Source organism: Sorex fumeus, unplaced genomic scaffold (assembly GCF_029834395.1).
Source record: "Sorex fumeus unplaced genomic scaffold, SorFum_2.1 ptg000008l, whole genome shotgun sequence".
In the NCBI taxonomy this organism is placed as follows: Eukaryota; Metazoa; Chordata; class Mammalia; order Eulipotyphla; family Soricidae; genus Sorex; species Sorex fumeus.
This window is the reverse complement of record NW_026606065.1, coordinates 47,903,575-47,912,572: the sequence shown is the minus strand read 5'-3', so window position 1 is coordinate 47,912,572 and position 8,998 is coordinate 47,903,575. Positions and strand designations below refer to the sequence as shown.

The 8,998-nt window shown below is 38.5% G+C and overlaps 1 pseudogene; it reads left to right on the top strand.

Moving 5' to 3' along the window:
• Positions 1–280: 280 nt before the first annotated feature.
• On the top strand, positions 281–4,704 carry LOC130019354 (Golgi phosphoprotein 3-like; annotated as a pseudogene).
• Positions 4,705–8,998: the final 4,294 nt, after the last annotated feature.

Below are 8,998 nucleotides of genomic sequence, written 5' to 3'. Positions count from 1 at the left end.
GTCAAAGACACGGTTCTGATGCTTTTCATGCTAGTAATCCATTTGAGAAGATTATTAAACAAATAGTTTCGTTACCAAGCAGTGTGTAACATGAGTACTCTGGACGGTATAGGCAAGGCAGCTGACTGAGTTCAGAAGAGAAAAGATCAAATCATGAAGAGTGATCAGAAGGAAGTTACAGAAAACGTGTATTTTAAAGTTTAGATCATAAGAATGTAGCAGTATGAATTTAGCAGTCAAAATATACATTTAGCAGTCAAAGACAAACAGATGTTGAAACATGGGATACATAAAGGAAGATGGGAGATTAGGGGCAGAAAAGGATGGCAAGTAAAGGTGCATGAGGAGACTGTATAGTAATTGGTCAATGGCGTTTTGTCTGTGAAACGTATTGAAGGCTAAGTTTGGACGTTTTTTTCTGAAAGGATTGAGAAGCCTCTAGCATTTCTGAGTAGGAAATGTGATCTGAGTGTTATTTTAGGAAGATTTATCTGGCAGCAGTGTGCAAACTGGATTGGGTGCAAAGAAAAGTTGATAGACTGTTTTTAACACATGTTGAAAATATGCCTTATGTGCAATTGTAAGAACTTGAACTTGTGTATCAGCAACTTTGCTCAGGATACATACTACAGTGAATCCTTGGTTCAAGCATCTTATTTTATAGCAGTCATATTAGAAATAAAAGTCTCCATTTTCCCCATAAATGATTGCTTCCCATACATCTCTCTTTCATTATCTTCAGTTAGAAGACAGTGGTGGCTCATAATTCATAGCAGAGAAACAGGATAGGATCCAAAACAAAGGCAATATTGGTGGGGAAAAAATTCAAGGGATAGAAATAATTCAACCTGGAGACAGAAAAAATTCTAACAAACGTAAAGTGGAGATGCCTTGAGAGGTTTAGGAAACAGAAATACTTATTATATCTAAAAATATAGCACTGTCCTCCTGTTGTTCATCGATTTGCTCTAGTGGGCACCAGTAACATCTCCATTGTGAGACTTGTTGCTACTGTTTTGGGCATGTTGAATCACCACAGGGAGCTTGCCAGGCTCTGCCGTGCAGGCGGGATGCTCTTGTTAGCTTGCCGGGCTCTTAAGAAGTTATGGAGGAATCAAACCTGGGTTGGCTGCATGCAAGGCAAATGCCCTACCCACTGTGCTATTTCTCCAGCCCCAAATATATAATAAACATAAATAATAAATATATGTTATTATATTTATTGCTTATGATATATAAATGATATGTATTTATGTGGGGGCCAGATCCGATGGTGCTCAGGGATTACTCCTTGCTCTGTGATCAAGGATTACTCCTGGTGGGATCCAGAGGCCATATGCGGTGCTGGGGATCAAATCTAGGTTCAGTAGTGCACAAGACATGTCCTATACCTATTGTGCTGTCAGTCCTACCTCCCCAATATTTATTTTAATAATATACACTCTCAGGGTTAGCTATACTTGCACGCTGTGTGGAAAAACCATCTAGCAATAACTGTATACATCTCTTCTCAATTATACTTTCAGCAAAGTGTTGGGGTGTGAGTATTTACATTACAAAAATTGGCCCATGGTCTAAATCAGAGATGCTTCCACCTCCCCTCTATGTACACAGAAGTGTGATACAACTGTGCCCACAGGAACCACACAGACACACTCAATCTCTTCTTCAAAGGGCCAGGCTAGAAATGAAAGCCAACAGCATACCCGAAGAGTCATCAAGGCTAGAGATGCTAGTTTTCTCAACTTAAAATGTCCAACTCTAGCAGCAAATATATGGCTCTATTGTATTTTATAATGTCACACATGTCTTAAATATATATATATCCATATATTATTCATATATTTATATATACATGTTGTATATATGTGTGTATATATACATGCATGTATATGTTTGTGTGTATATATGTGTGTGTATATATGTATGTTTGTGTATATATATAACACATATATATACACATATATATATATAAATGCATCAAATGTACTAAGTATTTTAGATTTGCTTTTCTCTCCTGCTTTGCCATGGAGTTGTTCAGGAGTTACCAAGAGAGTCACCAAGAGTGTAGAAATTCCTTCCCTAATTTTCTTTTACAAATGTTTTGTAGTTTATCTCCTTGGCTTATAGATGGGAAAGCTATGTACTTGGTTAAATCTAACAAGTTGCTATGCATAGCTTTTCTCTGTTTAAGTTGGAAAATCAAAGTATCTTCCTCTTTTAATGAATTCAGACCCTCCATAACCAAGTGCTTTTCAACTGTAACAGAAGCAATGTCTTCCCCTTGAATTCTGATTTACTGTAGAAATCAGTTGCTATTGGTTTCTTATTGTGTGCCTGGTACCAAAGCATTTTTCTTGCCTTATCTCAGTTAATTCTCACTACCTTCCTTTTAGTCAGAAACTATTATGGCCATTTGGGAAATGAAGAAACAGGAACTGAGAGATTAATAAATTGTCCAAGTCATATAAATGGTTTGGCTGGAATGTCAATTTATATTTTTCCCTGTCATACTCTTATACCATCACACAATCACAAAGCTCTCACCAAAGCAGTTTTTCAACTGGGGGTCATATGGCACTTGTGGGCTCCAGGATATTCGAAGGTATCCACAAGTGAAAATCACATAATAAGGAGGCCAAGGCACCATACAAAGGGAAAACTGTGAAGACAAGAAGACCACAGGAAGAAAATAGGTTAAACATGGCCATGATTAGAAAAAGGTTGAGGGAAAACTGCTGTATAACATGGAGTCTTCATCACTATAACCTGATTGGAGAAACCTATTGAGTGACAAATGCTTCCAGAGCACTGGAAAATGATTAATAGTTGCCCAGTTATTAATGATGATTAATAATGATTAATAATAATGATAAAATAGCATTGTAGCACTGTCCTCCCATTGTTCATAAATTTGCTCAAGCAGGCACTAGTAATGTCACTATTGTGAGGCTTGTTGTTACTGTTTTTGGCATATTGAATATGCCACAGGGAGCTTTCCAGGCTCTGCCATGTGGGCGGGATGCTCTTGCTAGCTTGCTGGGATTTCCGAGAGGGATGGAGGAATCGAACCCAGGTCAGCCATGTGCAAGGCAAATGCCCTACCCACTGTGCTATCACTCCAACCAAAAGTGAGAGTAAATCCTGTTTTTTTTTGTGCTTTATTTTGGGGACACGCCAAGAGGTCTCAGAACTATTCCTGGCTTTGTGCTCAGAAGACCATGAAGTGCTAGAACTCAGACTGTTGACCTACCTCTCTAGTCAAACTGAAAATCATTTAAATTAAATGAGCAATATAATAACACAAAGCCAAGCTAAATAAAGCCATACTAAGTGGATAGTGTTTGATTCCAAATGCTTTTTGTTTATTACTACTAATTGCTAAGTAAAAATATTTTAACTTTTCTCAAGCAGCAGATATGGTTTTCAGGTATCTATTCACTACTTCTCATCTTAACGATACAGACAGACTTCATAGTAATCTGCTATATGCTCAACAATGGTACATGGCACTGTATCACTGTCATCCTGTTGTTCATCGGTTTACTTGAGTGGGTGCCAGTAACGTCTCTATTCATCCCAACCCTGAGATTTTAGCATCCTCTCCTTACTGGTCTTCCCCAACGATTGGAGGCTCTTTCAGGGTCAGAGGAATGAGACCTGTTATAGTTACTGGTTTTGGCATATCAAATATGCCACAGGGAGCTGGCCAGACACTGCCTGTGTGGGCGGGATACTCTTGGTAGCTTGCTGGGCTCTCCAAGAGACATATATATATATATATATATGTGTGTGTGTATACATATATATATGTATATTTCTCTATGATTTGTTGCCTATTGTCTGAACTCCATCAAACATGGTGTGGTAATTACGGAAAATGGGTAGGAAGTGTCATATGAATATGATGTGTCCAGAAAGCAGCCTAGAGTGTGGCAGTGAGTAGTTGGGTAGTGGAGGTCGGCTGCAGAGCCTGGGTCCCTCAGGGCGGGGAGGGCTCTCACCCGCCCCCATCTGGGGCTGCCCTGAGTAAAAACAGGCTGGTGTGGCGGCAAGGACAACGCACAGGGCTGCCACAACGAGCAGGACAGGACAAGGACAACAAGGGCGACTCCAAGGAAACTCAGCTAACCCTGATTGAGAAGGTGCTGCTGCTGGGCCTCAAGGACCAAGAAGGTTACACATCATTTTGGAATGGCTGTATATTATCTGGATTATGTGGCTGTATGTTAATTGAATTAGCATTGAGAGGAAGGTTACACCTAGAGGCTTGTGGAATGAGACCTAAAAGTCTATCAACATGAAAGGTGCTCTGTAAGTCAGAAGCTCCACAGGGGATATTCTTCTTGATGAAGTTCTAAAGCATGTTAAGGAGACTTAGCCTCCAGAAATGGTCTAGATTGGATTGAATTACTAATTGGTGAGACATGGAATCCATTAAAATTACATTATGAATTAAGAAATGTAAGGGAATGGTTGGCTAAGAACCTGGTGGAAAAGGGTGTACTAACAGCAAAGAAACAGAATTTTCTCCTTTTTGACATGATGACCCATCCTCTCACCAACAACATTAAGCAGTGCCTCATCAGGAAGGTATAAGAAGTCATTCTTGACAAACGGGTGAACTACCCTCACCGCATGGACAAGTGCCTGCTGGCTCTCATCTACCTAGCCCACGCTTCTGTCGTTCTGAAGATAAAGTAATGAGATATCATTTCACACCACAGAGTCTGGCCCACATCCACAAGAACAAAAGCAACCGGTGCAGGCGTGGATGTGGCGAGAAAGGGACCCTCCTTCACTGCTGGTGGGAATGCCGGCTGGTCCAATCCTTTTGGAAAACAGTATGGACGATTCTCAAAAAATTAGAATTTGATCTCCCATTTGACCCAGCAATAGCACTCCTGGGAATATATCCCAGAGAGGCAAAAAGGTATAGTCGAAGTGACATCTGCAATTGTTTGTTCATTGCAGCACTCTTTACAATAGCCAGAATATGGAAAAAACCTGAGTGCCCAAGAACAGATGACTGGTTAAAGAAACTTTGGTACATTTACACAATGGAGTACTATGTAGCTGTTAGAAAAGATAAAGTTATTAAATTTACATACAAGTGGTACTACATGAAAGTATCATGTTAAGTGAAATGAGTCAGAAAGAGAGGGATATACACAGAAAGATTGCATTTATCTGGGGAACATAAAGCAACAAAATGGGAGACTAACACCCAGGAATGGCTGAGATTAGTACCAGGAATTTTGCTCCATGACTTGGAGGCCAGCCACACGTGCTAGGGAAAAAGGAAGCTCAGATAGAGAAGGGTGTTGTGAGGATCCTCTCAGGGTGGGAGAAGCATGCTGAAAGTAGTCTATAGACCAAACATGATTGCCACTCAATGCCTCTCTTGCAAGCCACAGGACCCAAAAGGAGAGAGAGAGAGAGAGAGAGAGAGAGAGAGAGAGAGAGAGAGAGAGAGAGAGAGAGAGAGAGAGAACAAGGGGGAATGCCCTGCCACAGAGGCAGGGTGGGACGGGGGGTGATGGGGGGGAGGAATGCTGGGACCCGTGGTGGTGGAGGATGGGTACTGGTGAAGGGATGGGTACTTGATCATTGTATAACTGAAATCCAAGCACGAAAATTTATAAGTCTATAACTACCTCATGGTGTTTCACTTATCAGTGAAAAAAAAAATTGAGTTAACAGAAAAAAAAGTAATAATAATGATAAAAATGATTAATATGATTAATAGTTGCCCAAGGGCTCTGGCAACTAGGAAGAAGATTTTTTTAAATTTGACTCTGTGTCCTGGTGAGTGAGTAGCCTTTGCTCTTAAGGGAAGAATCAGGCCCAAGGACACACACACAAAGGCCATCTGATTCCGGAACTCAAACTTCCTTTAAAATCTTGGAGGTAATAAATGCACTTGGATTTTCTAAGAAAATGCCAAGAGAGATCCTATATTGAGTCAGGGTTCTATGTTTGCATATATATAACCAAAATTTTCCAAGTCTGTCCTCAATCCCAAACTCAGTTATCAAGTACTTCTCAAATTTATAAGATAAGAAAAAAAATATTCCTTTTGTAAGTTAACCTACTCATAGTTGTGTGGGGGAAAATGTACTTTGTGAAGGCCCAGAGTGCTACAAAGTGGGTAAATGACTCCAGGGTAAAATAAAAAAGCACCAAACATGCTTCCAAGAGAACCCAATTACAATAGCAAATAAGGCTGGTGGAACTGATGCCATTTCATGAATTGGGTGTGTATCATGGCAAAGCTATCTGCTTTTAGAATGTTCTGTTTGTGTATATTCACACTTATGCATGGACATGCATCTATTCTAGTAACTTGGTAAAACACCCAGAGGGTATGGAAATTCCTGCCGAGACTTGGATTTTTAGACATGCTTCCTTTATTCTCAACACCCGTGCACATAAGGAACTGTAGCTTTGGCATAGACTTGGCAGGCAGGGCCTGTTCCCTGTAAACTGTCTCTGTCTCTTAAATGTTCTTCCTTTCTCTTCCAGGGTTCCTATTGGGGGGTGGTGAGTGCATTAAGCAGCCTCACACTAGCCTCTCAGACTTCCAGGGCATTGAAAACTTGTTTGGGGTGCAAAATTTATGCTGACTTGCAAAACAGCAGAAACTGTAATGCTGCCCAGAGACTGACTCTAAGTTCTCTGAACCCCAGGACCACATTAATATGCAGTATTTCATTTACAACCCTTTGCTAAGTAGGTTAGAGAAGATAAGGCCTTCTTCAAATAATAATATAGCACATTTTACTATTCAAAGTACTTTCACATAAACCATCCCTCTCATTTTATTTTTGAAACAATGAGGGAAATAAGGACAGAATTTTACCTACTAGAAGGCAGAAGCGCTAAAAGGTCAAGTGATTTATTCCAAGTTTCATGGCTAGTTCTCAGCAAAGTCAAGATTAGAAGCTGTGATTCTTCACTTGCAGTTCAGCTGGGTCTTTTTAGGTCTTTTTACCCGCAGCTTCATGAGTAGATTACTATCTCTTGCCTTGAAGTATTTATTTCTGCATCATTTCGATTTGTTGATTTTGGAAGATGGCAAAGGATTTCTAAGAAACATCGACAATTTAGCATTTTCTCCCCAAAGCATATCAATTTCTTAAACTAAATTTGCAAAGTAGAATTCAAGTTTCAGATCATGACTATGATTCTTGCTATTTGCTTTTCATCTCACATTTACTCACAGGCAGGGGTGTGAGTTCGGTGTCTGGAAAAAATATTGAAGACAGGATATTATATTCCCAGAGTGCACTGGGCATGAGGAATAATTCCATGATCAATAGAAGGATCGAGAGTCAAAATTACCTTAGGATATAACCAATAGCGACAATTTACCTAACATATAACTAAGGTTCCTTATATTTATTTTAAAAAGTGATATAGGTACATATGAGCCAGAATAAATATTAGAAGGTATTACTGCTCTTATGCCATCTTGTATAGTCACACATGAGCTGTATATTTTTGCTTATAAATATCTACGTAAATATGAGATTTTTCTCTTTCACTTTGAAACTGGGACTGGATTCCATTATTCTAAATATTGTAAATATATTTTAATAAAAATTCTTGTTCTGAATCATGTGATGTTAGTTTAGTTTAGTAAATGTGTGGCAGGTATACCAAATATGACTCAGGCATTGTGAAATATTCTAGAAAATGGAATATGCATAAAATGCCAATTGTAACCTTAAACTCCAGGCTTAAGGGGGGATGACAAATCTCCAATGTATATGATGTAAAGGCCCACAGATAGAGTACCTGGTGGTTACTTAACTATAGGCTGTAAAGTTGCTAATGGATTTTCACTGTCATTTATACCAGTTTTACCCAAAAGATGTCCCTTGCTGCCTTTTAACTTTGCCCATTTAGGAGTGTGGCACTGAGTTATTCTCATACTGCTGTGGAGTTCTAATGTTTTTCCTGACTAGTGGCTATAAAGCAGCAAGAGCTTCCTGACTAATTGGTATTTCAAAGAACAAAAAGGATTATTATTTAAACACAATATATTTATTTATGAAACTGTCATTAATTATAGTTTGGCTTGTTTGACCCCCCCTAGTAATTGGCACAGATTAGAATAAATTAGGACGAAGCTCCACCAAATGTCTTATTATTTTTATTTGTACAGGAACGAATCGAAGCAAACTCTAAAGGAATACTAGTAACATTTTCTTCCTTGTATGTGCAAAAACAAAAAGGGATATTCTACCCATCCATTTGCTTCATTCTTCTTTCTAAAGGCAAATGATTGTTCTTAATGGATCATCCTCACCCCTTTTCATTTGGATTTGGGAATAAGTTTCCTGTCAAAGAGGCTCCACTTTTATCCACCCTTGCACATAATATAGTAAAACAAAAACAAATTGTATGTACTGTCTGATCTTTCCCCACTCAGAAACAAGTCTCTGATAGAATTTAATAGTAAAATGGTAAATAAGAAATTTGGAAAATATTTCATACTTTGCCTTCTCTTAGAATCTTACCAGGTATGTTACCACGTTAAACAAAATCATGTTACTTTATTTAACCAAATATCTTCCAGAATGATTAGATCAAATGGATTTTTAAAGAAGACATTAATCAACAATCTGAGAACCTGGAAAAAATTAGATAGCAGAAAGTGGACATTTTGACAGAGTTTTGCAACTAAAGCACTAAAAATTTTTTTATGATCTTAATTATTGATTTTTATTACTTTAAGAAATTCAAAATCACTATTGTAGATGGTATCTACCTTATCGTGCAAGAAATTGTACAGAGTGAAAAAATTCTCGCAATTTTTAATGGGTAGAGAACAGTATGTGTGTGAGTGAGTGTGTTTGTGTGTGTGTGTGGTGTGCATCTGTGTGTATTGGTCTATTTTTCTTTAAGCTGGCACCTCAAGGTTTCTAGAAATTAAAATATGAAATAATTAAAATCAATTTAAATTTAAGTATTCATTGAGCAGGTAGTTGGC